Genomic DNA, 22,362 nt, shown 5'->3' with positions numbered 1-22,362 from the left:
GTTTAAAGATCTTTATAAATTATCTTGATCTATAACGAGATGAGTCCTGCCCACCGGATTTACAGCACCTGAAGTCCCCAGCGTTTCTGCTCATCTTGCCTGCATGTGACACACGCAGATTTTCAGATGCACACCCAGAGGTTTTTTCTGGCTACGGGTCACGCTTCTTGAATGCGATGAACAAAATCGTATGGTATAGTACGATTTAATCTATTCGTATTAATTAGCACGAAATCCCTGCAACACAGGGCTGTGTTGCATGCGATGAACTAATCGTACGATTTCGTACGAGCCAGCTCGTATGATTTCATACGATTTAGCCACTTGGTTAAATCGTTTGAATTATTACGAATTCGCCGTGAGATAGGGTTGGTAGTCCCTTACCAATGAAATCGAAGATGGACTTCAGAACTTCTGGACTGTCTGTGTAAGCCTTTAAACTCGCCCAGACCAGCAAGGCATCTTGTTAGCAGACATCCCGACCTGATCAAAAACTATTGATTAGGAGATGTTCTAATCCTATTTTTAATATACGTTTTACAAACTTACCACAGGTGATCTGGCAAAGCGACTAATGAAACAGCATCTTCCCAAATCTCCTCTTCAGGCTCATCTTAGCGATCATTGCATTTGATAAAGTTTGGAAAAAAAAACATATTTCATTAGTATAGAAATATAAATGTAATCCTTTGGTTAGAAATACAGAAAACTGTGGCCCAAGTACAACTTTTAAAGAAATTTAGAATGTTATTGTAATTTTTTGTCATAACACTATTCATTACCTTTTAAGGGGGAATGATTTGGGGATCTGGAAAGACACACGCCTTCACCTCTCTGTATTTTATCACACGTCTTCAAATTGCATGTTGATCTGCCTACAATTTAAAACACATAATAAAATAAAAAACAAGTCATAGCCCCTTTTAAAAAGAAAACATAAATTGTGAAATACAAAACACTGCATCTTAATTATTAGGATTAGTAGAATTTGACTTGGTTACAAAACAAATATTAAATGCATTGTAAGGTTTTAGGGGAGACGCAAAAAAAGAAATGGTAAACTACGGATTTCTATTACAACATGGTATCTGGTAGTGCATTACCAGGGTAGGTGGTAGCTCATTGACAATTTAAAAAATTATGATTAAAGCCATAATACATAAAGATAAGAACAAATAAATGCTGTCATGTACACCACCACAAAGACCCATTTTTTTCTGTCAATATGAAGCCTCTATAAAACTTGCATCACCATCCACTCTGAACACTGGATTAACTTTTGTCTCTGTCTACTGAAAACAAAGTGTTTGAAATATGTAGGCCTACATACTGTAGAAGGAATAGTGGCATAGAAAAGAAATTAATTGCTGTGCTGAAAAGTAACCATTGTATCCCAAATTAGTTTCTTATATTTACCTAATGACAATTATAAGTGCCCGGTAAGGTTTTGATGACTTTTATTTTGAAATTGCCACTTGGTTTGTTACGTCACTTGGTGTATCCACAGGTGCATATCATCTGTGTGTTTGCATGTGGATTCATGGTGGAAGAGGGTGAGTAGCTGGGACGCTCACTTTCTGTTGACCGTTTCTTTTAGCTACGTTTCTTTTTATACATTTACTTTGATTTACAGTTATTTTCATTTAGTTAATTTACTGGGGATGAACTTATCTTGCCATCATTACATGTCTGCTGATCTACATTAATAAACCACCCCGTATGCAATTGAAACGCGTCATCATTAACTCCCTCTACTCAGCCTCTTAGCGGCTACAGGTTGCTGCTATAACATAGTCAACAGAAAAGGCTTGCTGTTGGATTTGATTATTGGGATCGTGGATCATTGGGATCGTGGATCATTGGGATCGTGGATCATTGGGATCGCGGACATTGGGATCGCGGACATTGGGATCGCGGACATTGGGATCGCGGATCATTGGGATCGCGGATCATTGGGATCGCGGATCAACGGAAAGGACTTCTCTGTTCGCACAACACGAAACACGGACGCACACAGCGAAAGCAAACAATGTCTACAGAAGAGGTATGTTAGCGGTTTTGCTGTGTGTGTGTGTGTGTGTTTGGCTACAGCGTTGCTGTGTGAAGACGCCGGTGTTGCTGCGTGAAGTTTGTGCACAGTTTTATTGAATGGATTGGATTGTGGAACAAGGTGTATAGTTGCTACACACTTGTTATCGCGTGGTGGTGCTGCGCCCATTCATGAAGTTGTTGGATCGATTAGTGCGGTTTGTGTACAGCGCTGTTTGAAGAAAGTGGATTGCGTTGTGGTCGTAATAAACGCAGATGAGAACCAGAACGCTGCTGAGAGCAGCAAGAGAGAGCCTAAGTCTACGGCAAAGGCATTGGCACTTAAAATTGAAGGATTGCAAAAGGAAAGAAAGGCTATGGTGAATAAAATGAAGAGCATGATTTCATCTATGAAAGATCTCATGAAATGTGATGACAAAGCTCCACAGGTGTGTTCAATGTTGGCATCTTTGAAATGTTTAAAGGATGATGTATCTGTGTTGCACAAAAAGATACTTGTGTTTCTTCCTCCTGCTGAACTAAATAAACAAATGGAATGGTTTGAATCAATATGTAAGCACAATGATGGATTTGTGGAAGATGTTGAAAAATGGTTGGATGAAGAGGAAAATCCCAGGCAAAATGCTCAAACTACAGAATCATGTTCTACTCAAAGCCATGCAAATGTTTGCTCATCACTCCCTGTTCTAGATTTTACAAGGCCAATGGATAATGCTGTTATACCTCTGTTGAGTTCTATCACTACATCTTCGGTTGAACCAGTTTCATCATCTCACAATATGCATGTTCCAAGTGAATATCAGAATCTTAATGCTGGCTATGATGATGTTCAAAATCAAATACAACCAACAGACAGTGTTTCTAATGTGAGCAGGAAAAAGTTGTCTAGTAGCACAACTCATGGATCTCAATCCAGTCGTTCTTCTATTGCATCTGCTCGTTTTAAGACTGAGGCCGAAATGGCAGCCTTGTTGGCACGTCAGAAAATTCTACAGCAAAAACATGCATTGCAGAAAGAAGAGGAAGATCTGAGGAGGAGAAAAGAACAAATGGAGCTTGACACTGAAATCTCTGTATCAATGGCCAAGATGAAAGTATATAGTGACTCAAAATCGAAATCAAGTGTATCTAGTAAGCCTTCTGATACCAATGTTTTAAGGAAGAAACAGACTAGACCTGAATCTCTTATTCCTCATGTGGAATCATTCTTACCTTCGAGTTCATGTGCGGTGTCACAACATCCACCTTCATCTTATGCACAGACTCAGATTAATGCCTCTCAAGATTTAATGCATTTTCCAACTCAACCAGTTCAACAACCGCAATATACTGTACAATCTATTACAAGACCATCACAACCAGCCATACCCAGCACCAGTCATGATAATGGACATGGACCTAGAGTGCACGGAGCACATGGATCAAGTTCACACGATGGTTTGGAAGAAGGAAATATTTTTAAGCTGATTGATAAGCAAAATTAAATCGCTGCCCTATTAATTCAGCAGCGTAATTCATCTTCACTTCCTCCAAGGGAGGTCCCATGCTTTGATGGGGATCCATTACGTTACTATGATTTTATTCAGACATTTGATGAGGTGGTGGAAAGGAAAGCAGTTGGTGAGGCAGATTGTTTACATTTCCTGGAGCAGTGCACGAGAGGGCAACCTAAGGAACTTGTAAGGAGTTGTCGGCACATGATCCCTTCTCAAGGGTACATAAGGGCCAAAGCTTTGCCAAAGGAGCATTTTGGCAATGAGGTAAGGATAGCCTCAGCTTACATGGAGAAGGCACTCGTATGGAAAACGATAAAGTCTGAGGATGCTAAAGCTCTGCAGGATTATGGTTTGTTTCTCAGAAGTTGTTGTAATGTTATGCAGAATATTCATTACATGAATGAGTTGAATCTTGCCACCAATATGCAAGTCATTCTTGCAAAGCTTCCTTATAAGATGAGAGAAAAATGGAGGATAGTGGCATATGATTTACAGGAGAGACGTAATCACCCAGCTTGTTTTTCTGACATTGTGAATTTCATAGAAAGACAGGTGAAAATAGTCACAGATCCAGTATTTGGAAACATTCAAGATGTTCTGCCTAGTGGAGGAAGAAATCTGAATGTAAAATCATCTTATTCCAAAACTAGAAGCAGTTTTGCCACCACAGTCACTGCAACTGATGTGAAGGAATGTAGTGGAAAGACTGTGAAAAGTTTCTGTCTTTTCTGTGAAGGGGAACACGAACTGGACTTCTGTAAAAGGCTTACTGAGAAATCTCATGGAGAAAAGATTAATTTCCTAAAGAAGAAGGGGATTTGTTTCGGTTGTTATGTACAGGACATGTCAGCCGTGATTGCAAGGAGAGAAGCATATGTAAGATATGTCATCTCAAGCATCTGAGTCTTCTGCAAATTTCGTCATCAGAGTTAAGGAACTTTCAGTATAGTAGGAAAGAGGAATCAAAGTCTATACTGGGTAGTGCTTTGGTCTCGCTTCAATCCAGTGCTCTTACTGGGGCTGGTAAAGACAATTGTGCATTGTCTATTGTTCCTGTATGTGTGAAATCTAAGAAAGGAAGTAAAGTGGTGATCACCTATGCATTTCTGAATTCTGGAAGTTCTGCAACTTTCTGCACAGAGAGTTTAATGTCAAAGCTCAATCTCTCTGCTAAGAAAATCAACATATTAATGAGAACCATGAATCAGGATAAATCCATCTTTTGTCATGTTCTTAAGGATTTGGAAGTGTCAGGATTGAATCAAGAGCATTACTGTACTTTGCCAGAAGTATACACTCAGAAGAACATGCCTGTAAGTAAAGCTAACATCGCCACACAAAATGATCTTGCTTGTTGGCCTCATTTAAGTCACATCTGTTTACCATCAATTGATGCTGGTTTAGAGCTGTTGATTGGTGCTAATGTGCCAGAGGCATTGCAGCCATGGCAGATTATTCGTAGTCAGAATAATAGTCCATATGCTATAAAGACCATGTTTGGGTGGACAGTTAATGGACCAATGAATCGACTGGAGAAGCAAGGTGTTGATGAATATTCTCATATGACTGTTAATAGGATCACAGTTATGAAGCTCGATGAGTTGTGGGAGCGACAGTTCAAGACAGACTTTCCTGAATGTGTTCAAGAGGAACAAGAAGGATTGTCTAAGCAAGATCATCAATTTATGAATTTTGTTTCTCGATCAGCAAGACTGATGAATGAACATTACTACATTGGCCTTCCGCTCAAAAATGAAACCGTAGTCATGCCAAGAAATCGAGCAATAGTGGAACAACGTGCTCTGAATCTTCAAAGAAAGCTTCGGAGAAACCCCTCATTTCATTGTGATTACATTAATTTCATGGAGAACGTCATCTCGAAAAGACATGCTGAAAAGGTTCCCACAGCGGAATTGGAACGACATGATGGACGCTTATGGTATATACCTCACCATGGGGTATATCATCCCAAAAAGCAAAAGATCCGAGTGGTGTTTGATTGTGGAGCATCATACCAAGGAACATCATTGAATGAACATCTTCTGCAAGGTGCAGACCTAACAAGTCCGCTGGTGAGTGTTCTTGTGAAATTCAGAATGGAGTATGTTGCTATGATGGCTGACATAGAATCGATGTTCCATCAGGTCAAGGTACATCCTAATGATTGTGATCTGTTGAGATTTCTTTGGTGGCCAGGAGGAAACATTGATGGTGACCTGGAAGAATACAGAATGGTTGTGCATTTGTTTGGAGCAACATCTTCTCCAAGTTGCTCTAGCTATGCATTGAGAAGGTGTGCAGAGGATCATAAGGATCTGTATGATGCCAAGACAGTAGATGTTGTCTTCAATAACTTCTATGTAGACGATTGTCTTGTATCTGTGCCTACAAACTCTGATGCTGTACAGCTGTACCAAAGACTCAGTTGTCAGTCATACGTGCCAGAGGTGGATTTCAATTAACGAAATGGATCAGTAACAGCCGTACTGTGTTGAACGCCATACCTGAGAAAGACAGAGACCAGAAAATAAAGAACTTGGATTTGGAACATGACGCGCTACCATTGGAAAGGGCATTAGGTGTTCAGTGGTGTGCTGAATCAGATGTTTTCAAGTTTAAGGTGACCATCAGAGACAGACCTCTAACCAGAAGAGGAATTCTTTCCATCATTAGTTCAATCTATGATCCTCTTGGTTTTCTGTCTCCCGTGATCTTACGTGGCAAAATTATACTTCAAGATCTGTGTCGCGAGAAAATCGGATGGGACTGCACTATACCTACAGTGTACATTCAACGATGGACAAGTTGGTTAGACGAACTTCATGAATTGGATACATTTGAGGTTTGCAGGTGTTTTAAACCTGACAACTTTGGAGAAGTTGCATCTGCCCAATTACATCACTTCTCAGATGCCAGCGAGAAAGGTTATGGCACTGTATCGTACTTGTTGCTTCATGATGATCAACAAATTGCCCATTCTACTCTGCTAATGAGTAAAGCAAGAGTTACACCTCTGAAAGTAATCACTATCCCTCGTCTGGAACTCACTGCTGCTACGCTTGCAAGTCGTATGGACAAGTTGTGGAAAAGAGAGCTGAAGATAAACCTTCAGGATTCTGTGTTCTGGACAGACAGCACATCTGTTCTTAAATACATCCAAAATGAGACTTCTAGGTTCAAATGCTTTGTAGCCAACAGAGTTGCAGAAATTCAAAGGGTTTCTGAAACTACGCAATGGAGGTATGTGAACTCTTTCAACAATCCAGCTGATTTGGTTTCCAGAGGTTTAAAGGTAACCTCTTTCTTAAAAAACAAGACTTGGATTTTTGGTCCTTCATTTCTTCTTCAACCACAAGAGTCGTGGCCCATGGATCCTACTGATGTAGGTACAATGTCTTCTAATGACCCAGAAGTAAAAGGGAGTGTTCTGGTGAATACTGTACAAATTCAGCAAGAGTATGATTTTCTACCATACTTCAATCACTACTCTTCATGGATGCGATTGAAAAAAGGCATAGCTTGGATTCTTCGATTCAGGAACATTCTAATTGATCTAAGCAAGGAAAGAAAAAGATTGACATCTAATTACCATGACATGGACAAGTCACAACTAAAGACTCTTAACACAGAGATGCAAAAGTTCAAATCCAATATGACTTCTAAATTGTTGTCTCTAGAAGAACTGGAGAAAGCTGAACTGGAGATTATTCGTCTATGCCAAAAGAAGAGATATTCTGAGGAACTGTCAAGTCTACGGAAGGATGGACTGGTAAAGCGAAGTAGTGAACTCTATAAACTAAACCTTGTGCTTCACTTGGATATCATCAGAGTTGGTGGATGTCTGGACCAGTGTTAATTTCGTTAACGAAGACTAGGACGAAAAATGTTCGTTAACGAGTTTAGCTTGTTCGTTGACAAGCTAAACTAATATCTGATGATAAAAACTATGACGAAATATATGCAGTTTAATTGTTAACGAGACGAGATAGGACTAAATGTCAATTTAGAAATTTAAAATAGATGATGTTTTCACATAATAGGCTGTCACATGAAAGTGCGTTCCTTCTTGAGGGCGTCAGCACTCTGTCTGCATATCAGGCAGGCAGCCACAGCTGACGTCACGGGTAACGGCGCGGGGTAGTCTAGGTTACCAAAACTCGAACTTGCGAGCTCGCTGCAACATGGCTTCAGCATTAGGAAGAAAAAGAAGAATCGACATATGGAAGCATTTCATCTACAATTCATCTGAAGGGAAGACATCGTGCAATGTCACAGTCACAGAAGAAAACGAAGAAAAACCCTGTGGCTATAAATTATGCGGAAAGAATACAACAAACTTAAAAAGGCATCTGAAAGCACATCACCCTGCTGTTTATGCATCCTCCGTCACCGTCACGGTAAGTAAACTAATGTTAACTGTAAAATCTTATATAAAAACATTTCTTAACATCAGTTCAGTGTTACTGAATGTGTCAACATAGGTAAATTGGGTAGCAATGTTGGGCTTAGCGAGGAGGAAGCGATATTTTTCTTGCAAAATATGTTTTAGCTTTCTTAACAAAGTTAGCTAACTTGTGTTGTTAGCTAACGTTAATACAATTAAATTGAGATGTAACGTTATTTGTATAGCGCTTTTTTTTTTAAATCTGATTCACAGAAGATGCATGTCTCAATTTAATAATACATGTCATGCATCTTCTGTAAAGCTGTGTTGAAAACATGTTTTATGAAAAGAGCTAGGCTATACAAATACATAGAAATTGAATTAATGTGATAAGTTACATTTGAACTAATGTTAGCTAACTTAGTGTTATCTATCTTAGAGTGATTTTTTTATAATATGTGACTGTGTGAAAGTAATGGACATTTCATAGAAATCTATAATTAATATTAGCCTATGTTTAATTTCAGTTCTTTTGTAGCTTTTAGAATATGTTTTTAGGGAGTAATTGCAAATCCAATATTTTTTCTCTTTAACCAGGTCGAAAAGAAGACTACAGAAAAACAGCAACAGGGTGCAAAACAATCAACTATAACAGAGGCATTCTTATCAGTGTCAAAATATAAAGCAGATTCGCCAGAACAAATCTCTAAAGAAAAGATGATTGCCCAGTGGATTGGACGCTCCGGTCTACCTGCTCGTACAGTCGAGGATGATGATTTTATCCTTATGATAGAGAGCATAGATAAGAAGTTAGCAGTGCCTAAAAAAGCAAAAATAAACAACTTAGTTGACCAACTTTACAATGATGAAAAACAAAAATTCAGAGAACAACTTGCCACAGCTCGCAAAATAAGCTTAGGGCTGGACATATGGACGAAAAGAGGCCTTACAGCATCATTTCTAGCCATAAGTGCATGCTACTTTTGTCCTCAGGAGGAAAAAGCGAAGCATATACTACTGAATCTGGTTCAGCTGTCCCATCCCCACACAGCAGACTGTATAAAAACTTGTGTTGACAGGTGCACACAGGAGTGGGGAATACCAAAAAACAAGATTCTTACTGTAATAACTGATAATGGAAGCAACATGGTTGCAGCATTCAAAAATAGTGAACAGGGTGACAACAGTAGCACAGAGGAAGAAGAATCCCAGGATGACAGTGAAGAAGACTCTGAGAATGGCGAAGAGCAAAGGTAAGTTATTTTAGTTTGTGTTAGATGCTGATAAAATTTTAGTACTGTACCACAGTACCAGCCTGTTGTGTCTGTCAGTATGCCGTGCTTTAATATATGACATTATGTTGCTCATGGCAAATAAGTTTCCTTTAGATGATTAATAAAGTGTCTGTCCTTTTCTCTGTTTTTGTTTTTTCTTTTTACCTAGGTTTGGAGCCCTAGAGAGGATGCCCTGTGTCGTACATACATTGCAACTAGTGGTGAACATAATCCAAAAAGAAGCAAGTGTCAAACGCCTCCTAGACAGAGTTCGACTACTTGTTAGGCTCTTCCGCAAGTCATCCGTGGCAACAGAGCAACTGCTGAAATTGTCTGGTCTTACTCTGATCAAAGACTGCCCTACAAGATGGTCTAGCACCTACCTGATGATAACACGTCTTATTGATTTGAAGGACCCACTGACTCAAATAGCTGATAGGATGGGCTGGGATTGTCTGCTGCCAAGTGAGTGGCAAAGGATAACTACACTCAGAGATCTGCTCCTCCCCTTTGCTGAGCACACCCAGATGCTCCAGAGTGACACAATGTCCTTATGTCTGGTGGTGCCTGCCCTCCTGGACCTGAGTGCTCACTTATCTGAGTTTCCCAGGCCAATGGTACTAGTCACAAGGACTTTACTTCTCTGGCAAAGAAGATGAAGGCCAACCTCGACCAACGCTTCAGTTGCTTCCTTAATCCCAGCGATTCAAAGTTCTCACCCCTCGCTATTGCTGCATGCTTCTTCGATCCAACGGTCTCAGCTGATGCACTCATTGAAAATGATGATGAACACATTAAAGAGTTACTGAGTATAGCAGAAAATTACATTGCTCAAATGGTGTACCCTGCAATACAGGAGGAAGCTGCTGAAAAGGAGGCAGAAGACAAGAGATGTGAGGAAAATGAGCCACAGACAAAGCGATCCAGATTTAGATTTCTAAGTACCAAAGTAAGTGCAAACCGGCCATCTTCTAGTCACACAAAGCTCACTGTCAGGCAGGAAATTCAAAAATACAAGGAGCAGCTGTCACAGCCCATAAACGAAGGGACTGCCTTTGACTTTTGGGCTGCACATTGCTCTATCTACCAGCTCCTAAAACCCCTGGCCCAAGACCTTCTTGCTGTGCCTGCATCTCAGGCATTTGCTGAAAGAGTTTTCAGTATCACAGGTGACCTGAGTCAGGGCCGTCGGAATCGCGCCAGGTTGATCCTGGAAAGAAGCTCATTTCTAAAAATGAATCGACCTCAGTAGCCTGAATTTTGTTACCACTACTTCGTGCTGATGTTATTAGGCCACGTTATCTTGTTGGCACTTGTGCACTTTAAACTTTTTTTTCATTTGTAGCACTGCAGAAGATTTTAAAGCAAGTGTTGTGTTCATGTAATTTCTTGCTAAATAATTAATACCTCTGCCAATAAGTTTGCACATTTTTGATCCATGTAGTAGGGTCCAAATCTGAATCCAATTTTTTTCCAAAGGAAGGTTTATTTTTCCGATAAAAAAAGGCTCTCTGAGCCTGTGACTTTTGTTTAAGATTTTAAATGTTATTGTGTTCAATGTGTACAGCCTTAATGGTTGTATCACATTATGTTTGAAAACTATACTTAAATGAACAGAACAATAGTTTAAAGTACTGTCCTCCTGACTCAGATGTCAGACTCAGGAATATGTTCATCAGCACTGACTGCATTTGAACGTGTGTTCATTCGTTGCACTTTTATTTGAAGTTCTAAATAAATGTTGTTTTCCACAACAGCTAAATAATAGTTTTTTACTTGAGTATTTTATCTATCCTTAAAGGCGGAGTCCACGATGTTTGAAAAACGCATTGGAAAAGGAGACGGGCCGACTACCAAAGCACACTTATAGCCAATGAAATCAAATCAAATGCCGGGTTGCGTATGTGTGGGGCGGGTCTATCAACAGAAGGTCCAGATTCTATAGGGGTAGGGGCGTGTTTGTTTAGGTGATTTCAAATATCAACATTGGCTTTCAAACATCATGGACTCCCCCTTTAACTCTTTCACCGCCAGCGTTTTTAAAAAAAGTTGCCAGCCAGCGCCAGCGTTTTTCATGATTTTCACCAAAGTTTAATGCCTTCCAGAAAATGTTCTTCTTTGAATATATAAACATACAATATACCAAATGAAAGAGCAGACCCTCTGCTTTCAAACAAAAAAAACCGTTTCATCCTACCTTTAGTGGTTCTTTTGCAATCAGCTTTTGAATATGGGTAGGTTTTTGCAAAAACACCATATTTTGAGCAAAAAGCAGAAATAATTCAATTTTTATGACGGACTTTTCATAGAGATCCATTCAGAGCGATCTTTAAAACAGACACGGACATGCAGCAGCTTGGCATAGGGAAATACTTCCGGTTTTAAAAAGTTGCGGAAGGGCGCCACCTGGTGGATAATAGCGGTATTGCGGAAAGACGGAATATCTCGTCATTGGCGGGGAAGCGTTTTCTCTTAATTGACGAGAAATCTCGTCAATGGCGGGGAAAGAGTTAATGTATGATCCTACTTTATAAATTAGCAGACATCACAGCATATAGGCTAACTAACTAAGGAAAAGGGATATGTAAAATTGCACAAATGCTGCTGCTGCTAAGAGTAAAAATTTTAAACAGCCTGTTACCTTGTTTCAAATTTCTCAGAATTTTATTGATCTAAATAGAGAAAAATTATGACTGTAAAGACTACATGGCTACCAAAAGTAATGTTTGTAATTGCAGTTTGACTAAAAGTACTGACTAAAAGTTGACAAAAATGCAATTACTTTTCGTCGACTAAAACTAGACTAAAACTATGAAAGACAAAAATGACAAAAATGTAACTAAGCCTAGAATGCATTTTCGTCTGAAGATGAAGACTAAGACTAAATCAAAAATGGCTGTCAAAATTAACACTGGTCTGGACAAGGCTATGATGCCTGAAGAAGTTAAACACCCGGTAATACTGGCTAAGGACCTGCATGTTACAGATTTGATTCTGCAGCAAATACATAAGGATATTGGACACTGTGGACGGAATTATATGATGGCTACTTTGCAACAGAGATATTGGGTCCCTGGTGCTAGCACTGCGATAAGGAGGATTTTATCAAAGTGTGTAGTATGCAAACGTCTTCATGGAACCACAGGTAATCAGCAGATGGCAGATTTGCCGCAAGAGAGAGTTACACCTGACAAACCACCTTTCACCCATGTTGGAGTGGACTGCTTTGGTCCCTTTGAAGTCAAGCGAGGAAGGAGTGTTGTAAAACGTTATGGAGTAATCTTCACGTGTTTGACCACAAGAGCTGTTCATCTTGAAATATTATCTTCACTTGAAACTGACTCTTTTATTCATGGATTAAGACGATTTATTGCACGTCGAGGACAAGTAGTTGAGATCCTTTCAGACAATGGTACGAACTTTGTTGGTGCCCAACGTGAGTTGCAGGAAGCCAAAAACAACTTTAACCAAAATCAAATCAATTCATTTTTGCTTCAGAAAGGAATCAAGTGGAACTTCAATCCTCCGTCTGGTTCACACTTTGGAGGAATTTGGGAGCGGCTTATAAGGTCCGTAAGAAAGATTCTAAATTCTATCCTTGGAAGACAAAGTTTGGATGAGGAGGGTTTACACACACTTCTTTGTGAAATTGAATCAATCCTTAACAATCGCCCTATATCTAGAGCATCAATGGATGTTAATGATTTGGAAGCCCTTACACCCAACCATCTTCTTTTGCTGAAGACCCAGCCATCTTTACCACCTGGACTGTTCGAGAAGAATGATTTGTATTCACGTCGAAGGTGGCGACAAGTCCAGTACATGGCGGATCTATGTTGGAAAAGGTGGATCGGGGAGTATCTACTTGAACTGAAAGGACGCCAGAAGTGGCTGGTGAAGAAACGCAATTTCCAAGTGGGTGATATTGTGCTAGTAGTTGAGGATACTGCTCCAAGAGGTTCATGGATTATAGGCAAAATTATTCAAATCATACAAGATAAAAAGGGACTGATACGTCAAGTGAAAATCAAGACCAAGAGTACCTACCTCACCAGACCTATAACTAAAATTTGCCTTCTTCTGGAAACTGAGAACTTTTAGTTGCTTAATGACTGGTTACCTAAATTATGAGAGCTCTCAAATGACCTTCTGAAGGCTCAATTTGTTTGGGTCACATGTTTATCACAGATATTGTTCACACATCTAAGAACTGGACATTTACACCCACACTTGCGCACATTTGTGCATGTTGTTTATCTGTAAAAAAAAATCTCATCTTCATGTGTAATCTGCTGTAAGTGTATTGTATTATGATTATTACATTTTTGGGGTGTAATAATCAGGGGCTGGAGTAAGGTTTTGATGACTTTTATTTTGAAATTGCCACTTGGTTTGTTACGTCACTTGGTGTATCCACAGGTGCATATCATCTGTGTGTTTGCATGTGGATTCATGGTGGAAGAGGGTGTGTCAGGTTTAAAATATCTATGAACCTTAACAAAAACAAGACGCATTCAGACCACGAATGAGGTTACAATATTCTGCAGGGAGAACCCAGATTGAGATGTCTCATCAGGAAACATCTCAACTGTCTCTCGACTAGAGCCTTACTGCGGACTGTATTTATTTAGGTTTTAATCACTGGTTCACTCCGTTCATTCCGAAGGTCGAACCTCACAGACTTTCATAATTGCAACAACATCACACAATTTTCTAAGTCTAGAGAAATAGTATTGACTACATTTTACCAAAAACAAGATAATAACATTATATATTCATAAATCTAAACCATTGATTATACATTCATAGACAAGGATTAAACACTCATAAATGGTAACATAAAAACATTCTAAAATGTAATAAGAAATACATTTTCTCCAACAGGTGAGTAGCTGGGACGCTCACTTTCTGTTGACCGTTCCTTTAGCTACGTTTCTTTTTATACATTTACTTTGATTTACAGTTATTTTCATTTAGTTCATTTACTGGGGATGAACTTATCTTGCCATCATTACATGTCTGCTGATCTACATTAATAAACCACCCTGTATGCAATTGAAATGCGTCATCATTAACTCCCTCTACTCAGCCTCTTAGCGGCAACAGGTTGCTGCTATAACAACAATGATAAACCATTCTTGAGAAACAAGTAGCAGGTGTTTTTAAAAAGCCACTCTCAATTCTCACCGGTGAAGTTTCTTGTGTTTGTGTGTCATTCTGTTTCTGACCTGACAACCCTTGCTGTCTGTTTCTTGTTCAATCTTGACAAAATATAAAAAAGTAAAATTAGTGCAATATTGGAAGAGAATTCTATAATGACTTTTATCCAGGGCTCAAAATTAACTTTTTTATTTGGTAGCACTGGTGCTCCCAACTTTAAAGAGTTAGGAGCACCAGGAAAAATGTAGGCGCATCCATCCAAAAATTAAAAAGCACCACAACTACAATGTATATGTTAATTGATTTATTTAATTTTTACACATCCTATGGCCAGCATTTAAAATTTGGTCTTCTATTTTATTAAAAAAAAAAAATTTGCTGCATAGATTCCTAAATTAATACCCAAATGATGTTGAAATAGTATGGCAATAATAATTTAACAATTACAGGTAAAATGATTAAGATTACAATAGCAAATCTAGCAAACACGTAAAACACTGATTAATTGGGACATTACAAAAGTGACCTTAATATAGAAGGCTAATATATATATTGGTATTGATAACTGCATTACCAGGATGCTATTACTACTAAATAGGCAATGTTTTAAAAAATACTATAAAAACATACCATCAACATTGTCGTGTTCCACATCAACATGGACCACAAGGATGTTTGTCGGATGTCCATTCACCAGTGCATGCGCACATACACTATCAAACACTCTTTAACAGACAGGTCGGTGCATCCATCAATAATGAACACAATTGTCATGACACATCTTGTGTTTTTGGCACTTTCGCCATGTTTAAGTAAGGTCTGGCGCTTAAAATGTTTTGATTCCGCCACCAACGCCGTTTTACAGGATTTACAGTAAAAACAGTAAGTTCTCTTTCGAGAGCGGTCACTCGACATTGCGTCCGCTGACGCTATGGGAAACTCCTCCCTCTTACGGTTTCTGAAGCTTTTATTGAACAACGCCAGTGTTCTGGCCAATGCCGCCCATGACAGCCTTATAGGGGCGGGACTTCCGCTACTATATAACCTGTTTAGGCGGCAAAATACTCAGATTCTTTCTCTTCACCGTGACTGAAGCGTCTCGCCGTAGATCGTCGCACTTGTGAGGGACGCAAGGATCGCGTCCCTTACACGCGCTCCGGCAGAATTTTAAAAGGATTTTGAGCTTCGCTCCTCGAGTGAAGAGCCATGTATCTTATGGACTCCGAGATATATCGAAAAAACTGCGTTCTCGGCAGCAAACCACCGCCGCCAGAGCGCCGTTGGTGGCAATGCTGTCAAACTGAGGAGAACGTCGCGTGCATTCCACGGTAACGTTACCCGCCCTATTAGCCTCATACCCCCGGGGTATCCGAGGGTACGGACGCGGGAAAGACACAAGGCTTCCTTTCCTCACCTACGCAGTGCGGAAAATGCCACAGTGTGCACAATACATTACCGTTGCAATACCCTCTCATATATTTTTGTCCTGTACTTATCCCACCCTGGTGTCTGCTTTGTAATTTAACGCACTTCGGCCAGTGCTAGCATGCACAGACCCCCTTTGGGACAGGTCACGTGCGAGCACAGCATGCAGACGGCTCCTTTCATAAGACCTTCACCTGCGACATGGCCGTCTGTCACGCTTGTATGAATTTTACTTAATATTTTCCTTGGCTTCTTCGTGTGATACAGTGCGCTCTGGCTGATTTTAAAAGTTTCAGCCACTAGCACAGCGGCTGGCCAAACATACATTATGCTCGCCTCAGGCTGTCTCGCGTGATCCCGCCGGAGCCGCGCCCATTTTGGCCACGTCACTACGCGAGCTATTTTGCGTAGCGTCATACATACACAGGGACCTGCTATTCTTCGGACGTCCTGAGGGGGGCAGCAATACACCATTAATGTGTCTAAGCTGCCGCAAAAATTATACGAGAAGAAACGTTACGTATACAGAGAGTTATACTTGTGCCTGTTATCCATGCTACACTTATTGCTCTTCGTATGATCAGTGATGGTACCGCATCACACACCACACACACATTCACGCCCCTCATCGGTTTCGGGTGACGACGGGAATATGTGTTGGCTATGCTTAATGCTTTCAGATGTTGTGTCCAATGGCCGCTGACGGGCAGCGAGCTACCAATCAGCACAACATACTTCTGTGCCCTGTATATTGATATTCCCTCTGCACTTGTCCTCTTTCAACTATGTGCCAATAGAGACCATATATATAGCAATATACAGCTCTTACAGAGGATACTCAGCGCGCAGCACTCAGCCATACTCTGAATGTGCCCGTTAAACACGGGCGGCAAAGAAAAGGGGGGAGGATAATGTCAGGTGTGATCCTTCGCACTGAGTAGCGATCCGTATCAAAACGCAATGCACAACTCACAATGCTCAACCCCGCTCACTATGCATCCGTTACACACAAGCTGCAGAGCAATGGGGACAGACCGAGTATAGCGAAGTGTGTTGAGTGTGGGCACTCGCGTCGCACAGCGATGTCTCGACACACACACACACACACACACACACACACACACACACACACACACACACACACACACACACACACACACACACACACACACACACACGTACACACACACATCTAAGCAGTGCACAATGCATCTCGCACGCCCCCGATTGGTGGCAACGTTGCTCTATACTTATGCATTGCACTATATATATACTTTTATATACGTATATATTTTCTAATAGCAGCCTATACGCCTGGCTATTAATGTATATTTGCATTAAATAGAGGTTTATTGTACTGCATTGCACTATATATATATATATATATATATATATATACTCATACGTATATTTATATGTATTTATACATTTATACTGGATTGCCAGTACAGCTGATGTATTAATATGGAGCCGCGTTTTTGCTTCTTCCTTGTACTTTCACGCTAGCTATCTTGGCCATCGTGCATCATATGTTAATACCAGCAAATATGCTTGCTACCGCCCACATTGGGTCGGCCTAGCCGTTGCTGTTGTAATGTTACAGGTTGCTTATCTGCTGTAGGGCTGCAGTAAGACCTACATGCAGCCTGTGACTGCATGCATTCTGTTCTGTATAAGCTCTTGATTGAGTCCCTAGAGACATCCAATCTACTGTGCGTTGGCTTACACAGACTGGACGGGGATTGTGCACCGACTCAGCTAAGCTTTGCGGTGCACAGACTTGAGGAAGCTTCACTGGAGCTGCTCTTCGCTGTTCTCACGGCGTGTTTGAATACATCCCCCATAGCGTCAGCGGACGCAATGTCGAGTGACTGCTCTCGAAATGGAACGTCTCCGTTACTATCGTAACCTCGGTTCCCTGAGAGACGGGAATGAGACATTGCGTAAGCCGCCGTGTCACTGCTCAGATCAGCTCTACTGTTCGTTTAATCGAAAGAATCTGAGTATTTTGCCGCCTAAACAGGCTATATAGTAGCGGAAGTCCCGCCCCTATAAGGCTGTCATGGGCGGCATTGGCCAGAACACTGGTGTTGTTCAATAAAAGCTTCAGAAACCGGAAGAGGGAGGAGTTTCCCATAGCGTCAGCGGACGCAATGTCTCGTTCCCATCTCTGGGAGAACCGAGGTTACGATAGTATCCGAGACGATTTTTCAATGCAAACCACGCTACTTAAGTCTCAAAACTCGTATGAACAGAACAGGATGAATGCACGCGCGTCGCCTGATCCACAAATGCACATCCTCTTTTTTGCGTGCACAAATTGTGAAATAATGATACGAAATATGCCAACTGAATTCACAAATATGTCTCTGTTTGTACAAATCGATGCACATTCACGTAAATATTAAAATTCGCAGACACAAAATCAAAAGACATCTGTTTAGTTCATTCATTGATAGTTGTTTGTATTTGGCTCATAAAATGCTTTAAACGGCGAAATGAAAGTCTCAATATAGAAATGAACAGAACGGGATTAATGCACGGGTGTCACCTGATCCACAAATGCACATCTCCCTTTTTGCATGCGCAAATTATGATATTTGAATACACAATAAAACATTTGTATTTGTACATTTGTACAAATCGGTACACGTTCATTCAAATTCTGAATTTCACATATTCAAATCTTAAGACATTTGTTCGTAGATAGTAAAATACATTTGTAACATGCATCCAGTTCACAGATAACTGTGCATGTTTGTTAATAATATTGAGTCTAATTTCTTTCCATAGATGTAAGCTGGTAGTTTGACTGAACTCGTGATGCATACAGCTATGAGCAAATGTAACATTAGTGCAGTCAGATCTTTAATTTGTCTTTAACTTCTATAAAAATGTGTTATCCTCGTTCTTCAAATTGATTTGACATTGTTTTAATCAGAGGTGTAAAGTACTTGAGTAATTTTACTTGATTACTGTACTTAAGTATTATTTTTGGGGATTTTTACTTTACTTGAGCACAATTGAAAATCAGTACTTTTACTTTTACTTAATTACATTTTTTAAGAAAAAAAAGTACTTTTTACTACTTACAATTTTATTTACAGTCAAAAAGTACTTATTTTTTAGAGATCACTTTATTCTATTTTCCCGTACTCTTACCAAACCAATTGAATTGTGCTGACGGCCAGTTTAATTTAAATGTTATTTATTTTCCTTGGCCGAGATACAGCGTACCACTCCCTGAAATTCATACGGTCGTAGCTCAGGCACCTTAAGCCGGGATATTCGCCCTTCGGGTCCCTTATCCTACTCGAGAGGGCCTTTTCAACGAGCCAACCCCCGACTCTCCAACCCTTTCTGTGGCCGACGGTCTCCTGAATTTCAAACGTCCGTGGCTCGGTCGCTTTAAGTCCTAGGCATTCGCCCTTGGCGTCCCTTATCCTGAGAGGGCCTTTCCAACGAGCCAACCCTGACGCTCTAACCCTTTCCCCGGCTGAGATACAGCGGTCATTCCCCTGATTTTCCCACAAACGTAGCTTGGATGCCTTTGGTCGCTTATACCCGAGGGGACTTAAGGTGCCTGAGCTACAGCCGTGAAAAAAATCTGGGAAAGGACCACCGTCTCTCGGCCGGGGAAAGGGCTAGAGACTCGTGGGTGGCTTGTTGGAAAGGCCCTCTTAGGTAGGATAAGGGACCCGAAGGGCGAACGCCCTGGACTTAAGGTGCCTGAGCTAAGGCCAAGGAAAAATCTGGGAAGGGTTGACCATATCTAGCCCGAGAAAGGGTTGACCATATCTAGCCCGAGAAAGGGCTAGAGACTCGCGAGTGGGCTCGTCGGATGAAGAATTTTTCGCTTCTTTGAAACCGACAACACATAAAGCCAGCAAAGAGTTGGATGGATATTTGGCCTGAGTTTCAGACACCAGGAAGTCTCTGCTCACGTTCCCTGCTATTTGCAGCCTCTCTATCAAGACTAAGACCTTGTTCAGTCCAAATCTGATTTTGTTGCATGTCTGACTGGACAGACTCACTGTCCACATTGTGTATCACAAATGTTTAGATCCGATCTGTGCGTCCTGTAGGGTTTTGCAATTTTCTGGATTATCTGCACTGTTTCTATGGCAATGACGTCACACTGGCACAACAATCGTGTTTACATTTTACGTGACGCAACAGCATGACGTAACCGAAAAGCTACAAAAATACGATCAGAGCATTCAGACTTAAATGTATTTCTGGAAATGTGATTTGAAAGTATTTCAAACCACCTCTGGATATAGCTTGAAACAGAAAAGAAAAAAACAGATTTCATGTGGTTTTTAGCCGTTCACACGTTCTAAATGTGATTGGGTTCCAATCGAATATGCACCAAAATCAGATTTGGACTGACAGTGTGAACAAGAACTAATACAACTCTTTCTGCACTGGCTGTCTGTGAGATGCTTGATACTCAATTTTGAAAGTCAGCTTCTGCTTTAGTTAAATTCGAGGTTTCAAAACTTTGAGTAGCATGTTGAATACTGAAATGAGGTTGTTTTATAGTTTGATAATGAAATACAATTAAATACAAACAGTTGTAAAGCAGGATAAAACCCTGTATGTGGTCCATTCACTTCATGTTTTTAGAGATTAAAAGCTTAAACAAGAATCTCTAGTTTAAATTTTCCCTGTTACTTTTACTTTTTTAATACTCAAGTACAATTTTAATGTGGTACTTTTTACTTTTACTCAAGTATGATTCTGGCCAGATACTTTTACTTTTAATTGAGTAAAATTTACACTCAGTACTTGTACTTTCACTTGAGTAACATTTTTGAGTACTTTTTACACCTCTGGTTTTAATTATAACGCAAGTTATTTCAATGTAGGGTTTGACGCCTAAATCTAAGGTTAACTTACAGTAAGGGCACACAGTTTAACCCAGCCAACATTGATATGTGGGCCCCACATGGGTCCCATCTGGGCAGCATGGGTTATCACTAAAAATAAAAAAATAATTTTTTTAAAATAAAGTCTTCATGTGGGGTTACAGCAAAAATGCTTCCCTTTTAACTTTTTTTATTGTAATTAAGCAAATCAGTATATTTTTTGTCAAATATAATAATTACTGTTTGCTTAATTATTTCATTATCAGTAATTTACATAAATAGTTTTTTTGTTTGTTTATTTGTTTTACCCACAGAAGTTACAGAAGTCCACTTTTATGCAGAAATCCAACAACATATGATTCAAAACATATGTGCCAAATGGATGCATTTTGAGGCCCCAGTTTTGTTTTATTTTAAATTTACATTGATATCAATTTGATGTCAATTTGACATCAACTGAACGCCTATAACATGACGTTGATTTGACTTCAACTCAATGTCAAACATGTTGGCCCATATACTTACATAATCAATTTAAGTATGGAATAAAACTCATATTTTCACAAATTAACCACCAGAAGGACTTAATGTATAATCTAACTTGTATAATCTAAATGATGCTTTGCAGCATCTTGCCTAATATTTGACGTCAAATTGACATCAAGGTGCCCGCTGGGTTACATGTGGGCGTGGGCTTCACATGGGCAATATATGTGGGTCCCATCGGTTTCCCTATGTGGGACCAAGCGTGCCGCACAAGCCTTGAAAAGTGAAGCCAAAACATCTCGATCGCCCCCCCCAGTGACTGGTCCCAGTATAGTTCATAAAACCCGCCTCCCCATGTTATTCAATGGGACTTCAGACCAACAAAAAATTTTTATTACACTTCACAATTATCTTTTTTCCGAAGCTGGTTTCTGTCATTTACAGTAGTTTTTATCACGCTGATGTAAATTCAAATGTTTGTTTTTAAAATATGTTTGTGTTTAGTTAGTTATTTAATCATATAAAAACTGTGGTTTCATGTCATGATTGACAGCTGTGATATCGTGTGATATGTGCATACTGCGAGGTCTTGATTTCGCGGCTTTACTTCCTGCTCACTACTGCGCAGGACTGGTCCCAAAATCGCTACTGCGCAGACTCATATATATATATATATATATATATATATATATATATATATATATATATATATATATATATATATATATATATATATAAAAACTTACAAAACTCCCAATTACACCTACAAAACCTGCTCAGAAGTGACAGAAATCATGAGGAACATGGTTCCCGAGGTCTGTGGTCTCTTTAGTCAAGTTGAGGCACTTCTGCGTTTGTTGCTCGTTGTCCCTGCCTCATCTGCTGAAGCAGAGAGAAGCTTCAGTGCCTTGAGACACCTGAAGACCTGGCTGCACTCTTCATTGTCACAAACCCGACATAACAATGTGTGATGTTCACAGAGAATGTAAAACTTGGACAAGAAAAAACTGATCGGCGCATGCATGTTTCTGGGCCATTTTAGAATCGGTAATAGTTTATTTTAAGTTACTTGTTTGGACAATGTACACTGTTTCTTTCAGTATCTAAACTGCATTGCATGTTTTAATTTGTGCAAATAAATCTTCATCATTTCTTGGTTCGCTTCATTTTTCAGAACATTTTAACCAAATGCTTTCAAGAAGTGGTGGGGACAAAAT

At 39.9% G+C, this 22,362-nt stretch overlaps 1 long non-coding RNA gene across 1 annotated transcript; it reads right to left on the bottom strand.

Annotated features, from left to right (window-relative positions):
* Positions 1-567: 567 nt before the first annotated feature.
* Positions 568-21,792, bottom strand: LOC141282012 (uncharacterized). The gene is made up of 3 exons (XR_012336512.1): positions 14,391-21,792; positions 783-875; positions 568-613 (listed from the first exon to the last, which is right to left on the bottom strand). It is a non-coding gene; the product is annotated as an uncharacterized lncRNA (long non-coding RNA).
* Between the last annotated feature and the right edge of the window lie 570 nt (positions 21,793-22,362).

Source organism: Paramisgurnus dabryanus, chromosome 4, assembly GCF_030506205.2.
Source record: "Paramisgurnus dabryanus chromosome 4, PD_genome_1.1, whole genome shotgun sequence".
Classification (NCBI taxonomy): Eukaryota; Metazoa; Chordata; class Actinopteri; order Cypriniformes; family Cobitidae; genus Paramisgurnus; species Paramisgurnus dabryanus.
The sequence above is the reverse complement of the archived record's forward strand: the minus strand, read 5'-3'. Positions and strand labels throughout refer to the sequence as shown.